This window comes from Protomyctophum parallelum (genome assembly GCF_964188405.1).
Source record: "Protomyctophum parallelum genome assembly, chromosome: 21".
Classification (NCBI taxonomy): Eukaryota; Metazoa; Chordata; class Actinopteri; order Myctophiformes; family Myctophidae; genus Protomyctophum; species Protomyctophum parallelum.
Window position 1 is genome coordinate 33,290,551 of NC_139713.1, and position 15,628 is coordinate 33,306,178.

Sequence of the window (15,628 nt, forward strand, 5' to 3'; positions counted from 1 at the left end):
TAGACCATTGCACCATCAGTCAGACACACAGTGAACATCTCCTGGTAATTGTGTGTGTTAGCCCTCAGTTGGTAAAGTTGAAACACTCCAGCATTATAAAGCTATAGGAGAACAGGGATTTGAACATTTAGAGATGTATTAACTGAAGGCTCACAGCCTCAGCCTGATAACCTCAAAAGTCTCATATCTCCCCTGAGCCATAGGCAGTTGCTTTGGCTTAGTGGTTAAGATGTTGGCCTTCAGTGCAGGGGACCTGTGTTCGATTCCTGGGTGTTACACTCTGATGAACGTGAGTCTATGTTCAACTCTTGATTCTTTCAACTTTACTATCTGAAGGCTAACATACAAAAGATCGCTTCAACAGTACAAAGAGGCAGATGTTACTGAGTGATGTTGTAGTAGGGGCTATTCAGCACAGAGAGTTCATGTTCAAATCCCACTCTTCCTAAAGTTTAATGCTAGTTATTGAGCTTAATTTACTGCTATTCTAGCAGTGGCTCACAGCCTCAGCCTGACTACCTCAAAACTCTAATTGTCGTAGTGGTTAAGATGTTGGCTTTCCACGTGGGAGACCAGGGTTCGATTCCCGGCTATTACACTATCATACAAAAGAAGACCTCAACAACAGCGCTAAGAAACATCTGATTAATATGAGTCTGTGTTATTTAAACTTTACTGAAGGCTAACGCACAAAAGATCACTTCAAAATTACCAGGAGACTTTGCCTGAGAGTGTCTGACTGATGGTGCAGTGGTCTAATCATCAGGCTTTCAGTACAGACATTCCATGTTCAAGTCCTGTTCCTCCTACAGCTCAATGCTGCAGTAATTTGAACTTTTCAAGGCTTGAATAAAAAATAAAAACTCAAAAGCACCAGGAGACATCTGCTGAATGCCCCAAGGTGCCTTGTGGGGCGGCAGTGGCTCAGGGGTAGAGTGCCTGGATGGTAACCGTAAGGTTGCCAGTTCAAACCTGGGCTCCCCCAGAGTTACTGTCAAAGTGTCCTTGAGCAAGACACTGAACCCCTAATTGCTCCCGATGTGCTAGTTGGTGCCTTGCATGGTTTCCGCTGCCATCGGTGTATGAATGGGTGAATGTAATGCACAATCTCTGTAAAGCACCTTGGATAAAGGCGCGTAGCGCCTTTATCCAAGGTGCTTTACAGAGATTGTGCATGCACCATTTACCATTTATGTTAAATTGGACATTTTCATGGTAAAAGGTTAGCTGGACAGGGTTCTTTCAGACATAAGCCCCAACCATTACATCTCAGGAAACAGGGGGAGAGAGCACCGTCTCCCGATGGTCCTCCAGCACCTTGATGTCATGACATGGGACTTGAACCTGCCAACTGTCTGTAGCAGAGGCAACGGGTCAAGCGCTCCACACCATTGAGCCAAGGCACCTTTGGGCAATCAGTAGATGTCTCCTGGTGCTTTTGAGTTTTTATTTTTTATTCAAGCCTTGAAAAGTTCAAATTACTGCAGCATTGAGCTGTAGGAGGAACAGGACTTGAACATGGAATGTCTGTACTGAAAGCCTGATGATTAGACCACTGCACCATCAGTCAGACACTCTCAGGCAAAGTCTCCTGGTAATTTTGAAGTGATCTTTTGTGCGTTAGCCTTCAGTAAAGTTTAAATAACACAGACTCATATTAATCAGATGTTTCTTAGCGCTGTTGTTGAGGTCTTCTTTTGTATGATAGTGTAACAGCCGGGAATCGAACCCTGGTCTCCCACGTGGAAAGCCAACATCTTAACCACTACGACAATTAGAGTTTTGAGGTAGGCAGGCTGAGGCTGTGAGCCACTGCTAGAATAGCAGTAAATGAAGCTCAATAACTAGCATTACACTTTAGGAAGTGTGGGATTTGAACAACTCTCTGTGCTGAATAGCCCCTACTACACCATCACTCAGTAACATCTGCCTCTTTGTACTGTTGAAGCGATCATTTGTATGTTAGCCTTCAGATAGTAAAGTTGAAAGAATCAAGAGTTGAACATAGACTCACGTTCATCAGAGTGTAACACCCAGTAATCGAACACAGGTCCCCTGCACTGAAGGCCAACATCTTAACCACTAAGCCAAAGCAACTGCCTATGGCTGAGCCATAGGCAGTTGCTTTTTTCATTTTTTCATTTTTTTCAAATCCTCAAAAATGATGAAAAACGGCGTGCTATAGTATGCCGTACGATATGGGCTATAGCCCATTGTCCAAAATGATAAAAAACGAGGATACATTTTTTTTATCAAAAATTAAAAAAACGATGGGCTATAACCCATCGTTTTTTTCATTTTTTCACTTTTTTTCAAATCCTCAAAAATGATGAAAAACGCCGTGCTATAGTATGCCGTACGATGTGGGCTATAGCCCATGGTCCAAAATGATGAAAAACGAGGATAAAAAAATTAATTCAAAAATTCAAAAAACGATGGGCTATAACCCATCGTTTTTTTCATTTTTTCATTTTTTTCAAATCCTCAAAAATGATGAAAAACGGCGCGCTATCGTATGATCGTATGGGCTATAGCCCATGGTCCAAAATGATGACGTTCTCTCTACCGCAACATACTTAAAAGTATAGCGGTGTATGAGAATGGGTGTTGCGGAGGATGAGAAACATTAACATTGTGCTATAGGAGCAATGGGACTTGAACATAGAATGTCCGTACAGAGAGACTGATCATTAGACCATTGCACCATCAGTCAGACACACAGTGAACATCTCCTGGTAATTGTGTGTGTTAGCCCTCAGTTGGTAAAGTTGAAACACTCCAGCATTATAAAGCTATAGGAGAACAGGGATTTGAACATTTAGAGATGTATTAACTGAAGGCTCACAGCCTCAGCCTGATAACCTCAAAAGTCTCATATCTCCCCTGAGCCATAGGCAGTTGCTTTGGCTTAGTGGTTAAGATGTTGGCCTTCAGTGCAGGGGACCTGTGTTCGATTCCTGGGTGTTACACTCTGATGAACGTGAGTCTATGTTCAACTCTTGATTCTTTCAACTTTACTATCTGAAGGCTAACATACAAAAGATCGCTTCAACAGTACAAAGAGGCAGATGTTACTGAGTGATGTTGTAGTAGGGGCTATTCAGCACAGAGAGTTCATGTTCAAATCCCACTCTTCCTAAAGTTTAATGCTAGTTATTGAGCTTAATTTACTGCTATTCTAGCAGTGGCTCACAGCCTCAGCCTGACTACCTCAAAACTCTAATTGTCGTAGTGGTTAAGATGTTGGCTTTCCACGTGGGAGACCAGGGTTCGATTCCCGGCTATTACACTATCATACAAAAGAAGACCTCAACAACAGCGCTAAGAAACATCTGATTAATATGAGTCTGTGTTATTTAAACTTTACTGAAGGCTAACGCACAAAAGATCACTTCAAAATTACCAGGAGACTTTGCCTGAGAGTGTCTGACTGATGGTGCAGTGGTCTAATCATCAGGCTTTCAGTACAGACATTCCATGTTCAAGTCCTGTTCCTCCTACAGCTCAATGCTGCAGTAATTTGAACTTTTCAAGGCTTGAATAAAAAATAAAAACTCAAAAGCACCAGGAGACATCTGCTGAATGCCCCAAGGTGCCTTGTGGGGCGGCAGTGGCTCAGGGGTAGAGTGCCTGGATGGTAACCGTAAGGTTGCCAGTTCAAACCTGGGCTCCCCCAGAGTTACTGTCAAAGTGTCCTTGAGCAAGACACTGAACCCCTAATTGCTCCCGATGTGCTAGTTGGTGCCTTGCATGGTTTCCGCTGCCATCGGTGTATGAATGGGTGAATGTAATGCACAATCTCTGTAAAGCACCTTGGATAAAGGCGCGTAGCGCCTTTATCCAAGGTGCTTTACAGAGATTGTGCATGCACCATTTACCATTTATGTTAAATTGGACATTTTCATGGTAAAAGGTTAGCTGGACAGGGTTCTTTCAGACATAAGCCCCAACCATTACATCTCAGGAAACAGGGGGAGAGAGCACCGTCTCCCGATGGTCCTCCAGCACCTTGAGGTCATGACATGGGACTTGAACCTGCCAACTGTCTGTAGCAGAGGCAACGGGTCAAGCGCTCCACACCATTGAGCCAAGGCACCTTTGGGCAATCAGTAGATGTCTCCTGGTGCTTTTGAGTTTTTATTTTTTATTCAAGCCTTGAAAAGTTCAAATTACTGCAGCATTGAGCTGTAGGAGGAACAGGACTTGAACATGGAATGTCTGTACTGAAAGCCTGATGATTAGACCACTGCACCATCAGTCAGACACTCTCAGGCAAAGTCTCCTGGTAATTTTGAAGTGATCTTTTGTGCGTTAGCCTTCAGTAAAGTTTAAATAACACAGACTCATATTAATCAGATGTTTCTTAGCGCTGTTGTTGAGGTCTTCTTTTGTATGATAGTGTAACAGCCGGGAATCGAACCCTGGTCTCCCACGTGGAAAGCCAACATCTTAACCACTACGACAATTAGAGTTTTGAGGTAGGCAGGCTGAGGCTGTGAGCCACTGCTAGAATAGCAGTAAATGAAGCTCAATAACTAGCATTACACTTTAGGAAGTGTGGGATTTGAACAACTCTCTGTGCTGAATAGCCCCTACTACACCATCACTCAGTAACATCTGCCTCTTTGTACTGTTGAAGCGATCATTTGTATGTTAGCCTTCAGATAGTAAAGTTGAAAGAATCAAGAGTTGAACATAGACTCACGTTCATCAGAGTGTAACACCCAGTAATCGAACACAGGTCCCCTGCACTGAAGGCCAACATCTTAACCACTAAGCCAAAGCAACTGCCTATGGCTGAGCCATAGGCAGTTGCTTTTTTAATTTTTTCATTTTTTTCAAATCCTCAAAAATGATGAAAAACGGCGTGCTATAGTATGCCGTACGATATGGGCTATAGCCCATTGTCCAAAATGATAAAAAACGAGGATACATTTTTTTTATCAAAAATTAAAAAAACGATGGGCTATAACCCATCGTTTTTTTCATTTTTTCACTTTTTTTCAAATCCTCAAAAATGATGAAAAACGCCGTGCTATAGTATGCCGTACGATGTGGGCTATAGCCCATGGTCCAAAATGATGAAAAACGAGGATAAAAAAATTAATTCAAAAATTCAAAAAACGATGGGCTATAACCCATCGTTTTTTTCATTTTTTCATTTTTTTCAAATCCTCAAAAATGATGAAAAACGGCGCGCTATCGTATGATCGTATGGGCTATAGCCCATGGTCCAAAATGATGACGTTCTCTCTACCGCAACATACTTAAAAGTATAGCGGTGTATGAGAATGGGTGTTGCGGAGGATGAGAAACATTAACATTGTGCTATAGGAGCAATGGGACTTGAACATAGAATGTCCGTACAGAGAGACTGATCATTAGACCATTGCACCATCAGTCAGACACACAGTGAACATCTCCTGGTAATTGTGTGTGTTAGCCCTCAGTTGGTAAAGTTGAAACACTCCAGCATTATAAAGCTATAGGAGAACAGGGATTTGAACATTTAGAGATGTATTAACTGAAGGCTCACAGCCTCAGCCTGATAACCTCAAAAGTCTCATATCTCCCCTGAGCCATAGGCAGTTGCTTTGGCTTAGTGGTTAAGATGTTGGCCTTCAGTGCAGGGGACCTGTGTTCGATTCCTGGGTGTTACACTCTGATGAACGTGAGTCTATGTTCAACTCTTGATTCTTTCAACTTTACTATCTGAAGGCTAACATACAAAAGATCGCTTCAACAGTACAAAGAGGCAGATGTTACTGAGTGATGTTGTAGTAGGGGCTATTCAGCACAGAGAGTTCATGTTCAAATCCCACTCTTCCTAAAGTTTAATGCTAGTTATTGAGCTTAATTTACTGCTATTCTAGCAGTGGCTCACAGCCTCAGCCTGACTACCTCAAAACTCTAATTGTCGTAGTGGTTAAGATGTTGGCTTTCCACGTGGGAGACCAGGGTTCGATTCCCGGCTATTACACTATCATACAAAAGAAGACCTCAACAACAGCGCTAAGAAACATCTGATTAATATGAGTCTGTGTTATTTAAACTTTACTGAAGGCTAACGCACAAAAGATCACTTCAAAATTACCAGGAGACTTTGCCTGAGAGTGTCTGACTGATGGTGCAGTGGTCTAATCATCAGGCTTTCAGTACAGACATTCCATGTTCAAGTCCTGTTCCTCCTACAGCTCAATGCTGCAGTAATTTGAACTTTTCAAGGCTTGAATAAAAAATAAAAACTCAAAAGCACCAGGAGACATCTGCTGAATGCCCCAAGGTGCCTTGTGGGGCGGCAGTGGCTCAGGGGTAGAGTGCCTGGATGGTAACCGTAAGGTTGCCAGTTCAAACCTGGGCTCCCCCAGAGTTACTGTCAAAGTGTCCTTGAGCAAGACACTGAACCCCTAATTGCTCCCGATGTGCTAGTTGGTGCCTTGCATGGTTTCCGCTGCCATCGGTGTATGAATGGGTGAATGTAATGCACAATCTCTGTAAAGCACCTTGGATAAAGGCGCGTAGCGCCTTTATCCAAGGTGCTTTACAGAGATTGTGCATGCACCATTTACCATTTATGTTAAATTGGACATTTTCATGGTAAAAGGTTAGCTGGACAGGGTTCTTTCAGACATAAGCCCCAACCATTACATCTCAGGAAACAGGGGGAGAGAGCACCGTCTCCCGATGGTCCTCCAGCACCTTGAGGTCATGACATGGGACTTGAACCTGCCAACTGTCTGTAGCAGAGGCAACGGGTCAAGCGCTCCACACCATTGAGCCAAGGCACCTTTGGGCAATCAGTAGATGTCTCCTGGTGCTTTTGAGTTTTTATTTTTTATTCAAGCCTTGAAAAGTTCAAATTACTGCAGCATTGAGCTGTAGGAGGAACAGGACTTGAACATGGAATGTCTGTACTGAAAGCCTGATGATTAGACCACTGCACCATCAGTCAGACACTCTCAGGCAAAGTCTCCTGGTAATTTTGAAGTGATCTTTTGTGCGTTAGCCTTCAGTAAAGTTTAAATAACACAGACTCATATTAATCAGATGTTTCTTAGCGCTGTTGTTGAGGTCTTCTTTTGTATGATAGTGTAACAGCCGGGAATCGAACCCTGGTCTCCCACGTGGAAAGCCAACATCTTAACCACTACGACAATTAGAGTTTTGAGGTAGGCAGGCTGAGGCTGTGAGCCACTGCTAGAATAGCAGTAAATGAAGCTCAATAACTAGCATTACACTTTAGGAAGTGTGGGATTTGAACAACTCTCTGTGCTGAATAGCCCCTACTACACCATCACTCAGTAACATCTGCCTCTTTGTACTGTTGAAGCGATCATTTGTATGTTAGCCTTCAGATAGTAAAGTTGAAAGAATCAAGAGTTGAACATAGACTCACGTTCATCAGAGTGTAACACCCAGTAATCGAACACAGGTCCCCTGCACTGAAGGCCAACATCTTAACCACTAAGCCAAAGCAACTGCCTATGGCTGAGCCATAGGCAGTTGCTTTTTTCATTTTTTCATTTTTTTCAAATCCTCAAAAATGATGAAAAACGGCGTGCTATAGTATGCCGTACGATATGGGCTATAGCCCATTGTCCAAAATGATAAAAAACGAGGATACATTTTTTTTATCAAAAATTAAAAAAACGATGGGCTATAACCCATCGTTTTTTTCATTTTTTCACTTTTTTTCAAATCCTCAAAAATGATGAAAAACGCCGTGCTATAGTATGCCGTACGATGTGGGCTATAGCCCATGGTCCAAAATGATGAAAAACGAGGATAAAAAAATTAATTCAAAAATTCAAAAAACGATGGGCTATAACCCATCGTTTTTTTCATTTTTTCATTTTTTTCAAATCCTCAAAAATGATGAAAAACGGCGCGCTATCGTATGATCGTATGGGCTATAGCCCATGGTCCAAAATGATGACGTTCTCTCTACCGCAACATACTTAAAAGTATAGCGGTGTATGAGAATGGGTGTTGCGGAGGATGAGAAACATTAACATTGTGCTATAGGAGCAATGGGACTTGAACATAGAATGTCCGTACAGAGAGACTGATCATTAGACCATTGCACCATCAGTCAGACACACAGTGAACATCTCCTGGTAATTGTGTGTGTTAGCCCTCAGTTGGTAAAGTTGAAACACTCCAGCATTATAAAGCTATAGGAGAACAGGGATTTGAACATTTAGAGATGTATTAACTGAAGGCTCACAGCCTCAGCCTGATAACCTCAAAAGTCTCATATCTCCCCTGAGCCATAGGCAGTTGCTTTGGCTTAGTGGTTAAGATGTTGGCCTTCAGTGCAGGGGACCTGTGTTCGATTCCTGGGTGTTACACTCTGATGAACGTGAGTCTATGTTCAACTCTTGATTCTTTCAACTTTACTATCTGAAGGCTAACATACAAAAGATCGCTTCAACAGTACAAAGAGGCAGATGTTACTGAGTGATGTTGTAGTAGGGGCTATTCAGCACAGAGAGTTCATGTTCAAATCCCACTCTTCCTAAAGTTTAATGCTAGTTATTGAGCTTAATTTACTGCTATTCTAGCAGTGGCTCACAGCCTCAGCCTGACTACCTCAAAACTCTAATTGTCGTAGTGGTTAAGATGTTGGCTTTCCACGTGGGAGACCAGGGTTCGATTCCCGGCTATTACACTATCATACAAAAGAAGACCTCAACAACAGCGCTAAGAAACATCTGATTAATATGAGTCTGTGTTATTTAAACTTTACTGAAGGCTAACGCACAAAAGATCACTTCAAAATTACCAGGAGACTTTGCCTGAGAGTGTCTGACTGATGGTGCAGTGGTCTAATCATCAGGCTTTCAGTACAGACATTCCATGTTCAAGTCCTGTTCCTCCTACAGCTCAATGCTGCAGTAATTTGAACTTTTCAAGGCTTGAATAAAAAATAAAAACTCAAAAGCACCAGGAGACATCTGCTGAATGCCCCAAGGTGCCTTGTGGGGCGGCAGTGGCTCAGGGGTAGAGTGCCTGGATGGATAACCGTAAGGTTGCCAGTTCAAACCTGGGCTCCCCCAGAGTTACTGTCAAAGTGTCCTTGAGCAAGACACTGAACCCCTAATTGCTCCCGATGTGCTAGTTGGTGCCTTGCATGGTTTCCGCTGCCATCGGTGTATGAATGGGTGAATGTAATGCACAATCTCTGTAAAGCACCTTGGATAAAGGCGCGTAGCGCCTTTATCCAAGGTGCTTTACAGAGATTGTGCATGCACCATTTACCATTTATGTTAAATTGGACATTTTCATGGTAAAAGGTTAGCTGGACAGGGTTCTTTCAGACATAAGCCCCAACCATTACATCTCAGGAAACAGGGGGAGAGAGCACCGTCTCCCGATGGTCCTCCAGCACCTTGAGGTCATGACATGGGACTTGAACCTGCCAACTGTCTGTAGCAGAGGCAACGGGTCAAGCGCTCCACACCATTGAGCCAAGGCACCTTTGGGCAATCAGTAGATGTCTCCTGGTGCTTTTGAGTTTTTATTTTTTATTCAAGCCTTGAAAAGTTCAAATTACTGCAGCATTGAGCTGTAGGAGGAACAGGACTTGAACATGGAATGTCTGTATTGAAAGCCTGATGATTAGACCACTGCACCATCAGTCAGACACTCTCAGGCAAAGTCTCCTGGTAATTTTGAAGTGATCTTTTGTGCGTTAGCCTTCAGTAAAGTTTAAATAACACAGACTCATATTAATCAGATGTTTCTTAGCGCTGTTGTTGAGGTCTTCTTTTGTATGATAGTGTAACAGCCGGGAATCGAACCCTGGTCTCCCACGTGGAAAGCCAACATCTTAACCACTACGACAATTAGAGTTTTGAGGTAGGCAGGCTGAGGCTGTGAGCCACTGCTAGAATAGCAGTAAATGAAGCTCAATAACTAGCATTACACTTTAGGAAGTGTGGGATTTGAACAACTCTCTGTGCTGAATAGCCCCTACTACACCATCACTCAGTAACATCTGCCTCTTTGTACTGTTGAAGCGATCATTTGTATGTTAGCCTTCAGATAGTAAAGTTGAAAGAATCAAGAGTTGAACATAGACTCACGTTCATCAGAGTGTAACACCCAGTAATCGAACACAGGTCCCCTGCACTGAAGGCCAACATCTTAACCACTAAGCCAAAGCAACTGCCTATGGCTGAGCCATAGGCAGTTGCTTTTTTCATTTTTTCATTTTTTTCAAATCCTCAAAAATGATGAAAAACGGCGTGCTATAGTATGCCGTACGATATGGGCTATAGCCCATTGTCCAAAATGATAAAAAACGAGGATACATTTTTTTTATCAAAAATTAAAAAAACGATGGGCTATAACCCATCGTTTTTTTCATTTTTTCACTTTTTTTCAAATCCTCAAAAATGATGAAAAACGCCGTGCTATAGTATGCCGTACGATGTGGGCTATAGCCCATGGTCCAAAATGATGAAAAACGAGGATAAAAAAATTAATTCAAAAATTCAAAAAACGATGGGCTATAACCCATCGTTTTTTTCATTTTTTCATTTTTTTCAAATCCTCAAAAATGATGAAAAACGGCGCGCTATCGTATGATCGTATGGGCTATAGCCCATGGTCCAAAATGATGACGTTCTCTCTACCGCAACATACTTAAAAGTATAGCGGTGTATGAGAATGGGTGTTGCGGAGGATGAGAAACATTAACATTGTGCTATAGGAGCAATGGGACTTGAACATAGAATGTCCGTACAGAGAGACTGATCATTAGACCATTGCACCATCAGTCAGACACACAGTGAACATCTCCTGGTAATTGTGTGTGTTAGCCCTCAGTTGGTAAAGTTGAAACACTCCAGCATTATAAAGCTATAGGAGAACAGGGATTTGAACATTTAGAGATGTATTAACTGAAGGCTCACAGCCTCAGCCTGATAACCTCAAAAGTCTCATATCTCCCCTGAGCCATAGGCAGTTGCTTTGGCTTAGTGGTTAAGATGTTGGCCTTCAGTGCAGGGGACCTGTGTTCGATTCCTGGGTGTTACACTCTGATGAACGTGAGTCTATGTTCAACTCTTGATTCTTTCAACTTTACTATCTGAAGGCTAACATACAAAAGATCGCTTCAACAGTACAAAGAGGCAGATGTTACTGAGTGATGTTGTAGTAGGGGCTATTCAGCACAGAGAGTTCATGTTCAAATCCCACTCTTCCTAAAGTTTAATGCTAGTTATTGAGCTTAATTTACTGCTATTCTAGCAGTGGCTCACAGCCTCAGCCTGACTACCTCAAAACTCTAATTGTCGTAGTGGTTAAGATGTTGGCTTTCCACGTGGGAGACCAGGGTTCGATTCCCGGCTATTACACTATCATACAAAAGAAGACCTCAACAACAGCGCTAAGAAACATCTGATTAATATGAGTCTGTGTTATTTAAACTTTACTGAAGGCTAACGCACAAAAGATCACTTCAAAATTACCAGGAGACTTTGCCTGAGAGTGTCTGACTGATGGTGCAGTGGTCTAATCATCAGGCTTTCAGTACAGACATTCCATGTTCAAGTCCTGTTCCTCCTACAGCTCAATGCTGCAGTAATTTGAACTTTTCAAGGCTTGAATAAAAAATAAAAACTCAAAAGCACCAGGAGACATCTGCTGAATGCCCCAAGGTGCCTTGTGGGGCGGCAGTGGCTCAGGGGTAGAGTGCCTGGATGGTAACCGTAAGGTTGCCAGTTCAAACCTGGGCTCCCCCAGAGTTACTGTCAAAGTGTCCTTGAGCAAGACACTGAACCCCTAATTGCTCCCGATGTGCTAGTTGGTGCCTTGCATGGTTTCCGCTGCCATCGGTGTATGAATGGGTGAATGTAATGCACAATCTCTGTAAAGCACCTTGGATAAAGGCGCGTAGCGCCTTTATCCAAGGTGCTTTACAGAGATTGTGCATGCACCATTTACCATTTATGTTAAATTGGACATTTTCATGGTAAAAGGTTAGCTGGACAGGGTTCTTTCAGACATAAGCCCCAACCATTACATCTCAGGAAACAGGGGGAGAGAGCACCGTCTCCCGATGGTCCTCCAGCACCTTGAGGTCATGACATGGGACTTGAACCTGCCAACTGTCTGTAGCAGAGGCAACGGGTCAAGCGCTCCACACCATTGAGCCAAGGCACCTTTGGGCAATCAGTAGATGTCTCCTGGTGCTTTTGAGTTTTTATTTTTTATTCAAGCCTTGAAAAGTTCAAATTACTGCAGCATTGAGCTGTAGGAGGAACAGGACTTGAACATGGAATGTCTGTACTGAAAGCCTGATGATTAGACCACTGCACCATCAGTCAGACACTCTCAGGCAAAGTCTCCTGGTAATTTTGAAGTGATCTTTTGTGCGTTAGCCTTCAGTAAAGTTTAAATAACACAGACTCATATTAATCAGATGTTTCTTAGCGCTGTTGTTGAGGTCTTCTTTTGTATGATAGTGTAACAGCCGGGAATCGAACCCTGGTCTCCCACGTGGAAAGCCAACATCTTAACCACTACGACAATTAGAGTTTTGAGGTAGGCAGGCTGAGGCTGTGAGCCACTGCTAGAATAGCAGTAAATGAAGCTCAATAACTAGCATTACACTTTAGGAAGTGTGGGATTTGAACAACTCTCTGTGCTGAATAGCCCCTACTACACCATCACTCAGTAACATCTGCCTCTTTGTACTGTTGAAGCGATCATTTGTATGTTAGCCTTCAGATAGTAAAGTTGAAAGAATCAAGAGTTGAACATAGACTCACGTTCATCAGAGTGTAACACCCAGTAATCGAACACAGGTCCCCTGCACTGAAGGCCAACATCTTAACCACTAAGCTAAAGCAACTGCCTATGGCTGAGCCATAGGCAGTTGCTTTTTTCATTTTTTCATTTTTTTCAAATCCTCAAAAATGATGAAAAACGGCGTGCTATAGTATGCCGTACGATATGGGCTATAGCCCATTGTCCAAAATGATAAAAAACGAGGATACATTTTTTTTATCAAAAATTAAAAAAACGATGGGCTATAACCCATCGTTTTTTTCATTTTTTCACTTTTTTTCAAATCCTCAAAAATGATGAAAAACGCCGTGCTATAGTATGCCGTACGATGTGGGCTATAGCCCATGGTCCAAAATGATGAAAAACGAGGATAAAAAAATTAATTCAAAAATTCAAAAAACGATGGGCTATAACCCATCGTTTTTTTCATTTTTTCATTTTTTTCAAATCCTCAAAAATGATGAAAAACGGCGTGCTATCGTATGATCGTATGGGCTATAGCCCATGGTCCAAAATGATGACGTTCTCTCTACCGCAACATACTTAAAAGTATAGCGGTGTATGAGAATGGGTGTTGCGGAGGATGAGAAACATTAACATTGTGCTATAGGAGCAATGGGACTTGAACATAGAATGTCCGTACAGAGAGACTGATCATTAGACCATTGCACCATCAGTCAGACACACAGTGAACATCTCCTGGTAATTGTGTGTGTTAGCCCTCAGTTGGTAAAGTTGAAACACTCCAGCATTATAAAGCTATAGGAGAACAGGGATTTGAACATTTAGAGATGTATTAACTGAAGGCTCACAGCCTCAGCCTGATAACCTCAAAAGTCTCATATCTCCCCTGAGCCATAGGCAGTTGCTTTGGCTTAGTGGTTAAGATGTTGGCCTTCAGTGCAGGGGACCTGTGTTCGATTCCTGGGTGTTACACTCTGATGAACGTGAGTCTATGTTCAACTCTTGATTCTTTCAACTTTACTATCTGAAGGCTAACATACAAAAGATCGCTTCAACAGTACAAAGAGGCAGATGTTACTGAGTGATGTTGTAGTAGGGGCTATTCAGCACAGAGAGTTCATGTTCAAATCCCACTCTTCCTAAAGTTTAATGCTAGTTATTGAGCTTAATTTACTGCTATTCTAGCAGTGGCTCACAGCCTCAGCCTGACTACCTCAAAACTCTAATTGTCGTAGTGGTTAAGATGTTGGCTTTCCACGTGGGAGACCAGGGTTCGATTCCCGGCTATTACACTATCATACAAAAGAAGACCTCAACAACAGCGCTAAGAAACATCTGATTAATATGAGTCTGTGTTATTTAAACTTTACTGAAGGCTAACGCACAAAAGATCACTTCAAAATTACCAGGAGACTTTGCCTGAGAGTGTCTGACTGATGGTGCAGTGGTCTAATCATCAGGCTTTCAGTACAGACATTCCATGTTCAAGTCCTGTTCCTCCTACAGCTCAATGCTGCAGTAATTTGAACTTTTCAAGGCTTGAATAAAAAATAAAAACTCAAAAGCACCAGGAGACATCTGCTGAATGCCCCAAGGTGCCTTGTGGGGCGGCAGTGGCTCAGGGGTAGAGTGCCTGGATGGTAACCACAAGGTTGCCAGTTCAAACCCGGGCTCCCCCAGAGTTACTGTCAAAGTGTCCTTGAGCAAGACACTGAACCCCTAATTGCTCCCGATGTGCTAGTTGGTGCCTTGCATGGTTTCCGCTGCCATCGGTGTATGAATGGGTGAATGTAATGCACAATCTCTGTAAAGCACCTTGGATAAAGGCGCGTAGCGCCTTTATCCAAGGTGCTTTACAGAGATTGTGCATGCACCATTTACCATTTATGTTAAATTGGACATTTTCATGGTAAAAGGTTAGCTGGACAGGGTTCTTTCAGACATAAGCCCCAACCATTACATCTCAGGAAACAGGGGGAGAGAGCACCGTCTCCCGATGGTCCTCCAGCACCTTGATGTCATGACATGGGACTTGAACCTGCCAACTGTCTGTAGCAGAGGCAACGGGTCAAGCGCTCCACACCATTGAGCCAAGGCACCTTTGGGCAATCAGTAGATGTCTCCTGGTGCTTTTGAGTTTTTATTTTTTATTCAAGCCTTGAAAAGTTCAAATTACTGCAGCATTGAGCTGTAGGAGGAACAGGACTTGAACATGGAATGTCTGTACTGAAAGCCTGATGATTAGACCACTGCACCATCAGTCAGACACTCTCAGGCAAAGTCTCCTGGTAATTTTGAAGTGATCTTTTGTGCGTTAGCCTTCAGTAAAGTTTAAATAACACAGACTCATATTAATCAGATGTTTCTTAGCGCTGTTGTTGAGGTCTTCTTTTGTATGATAGTGTAATAGCCGGGAATCGAACCCTGGTCTCCCACGTGGAAAGCCAACATCTTAACCACTACGACAATTAGAGTTTTGAGGTAGTCAGGCTGAGGCTGTGAGCCACTGCTAGAATAGCAGTAAATGAAGCTCAATAACTAGCATTAAACTTTAGGAAGAGTGGGATTTGAAAATGAACTCTCTGTGCGGAATAACCCCTACTACACCATCACTCAGTAACATCTCCCTCTTTGTACTGTTGAAGCGATCTTTTGTATGTTAGCCTTCAGATAGTAAAGTTGAAATAATCAAGAGTTGAACATAGAATCACGTTCATCAGAGTGTAACACCCAGGAATCGAACACAGGTCACCTCCACTGAAGGCCAACATCTTAACCACTAAGCCAAAGCAACTGCCTATGGCTCAGGGGAGATATGAGACTTTTGAGGTCATCAGGCTGAGGCTGTGAGCCACTGCTATACAAT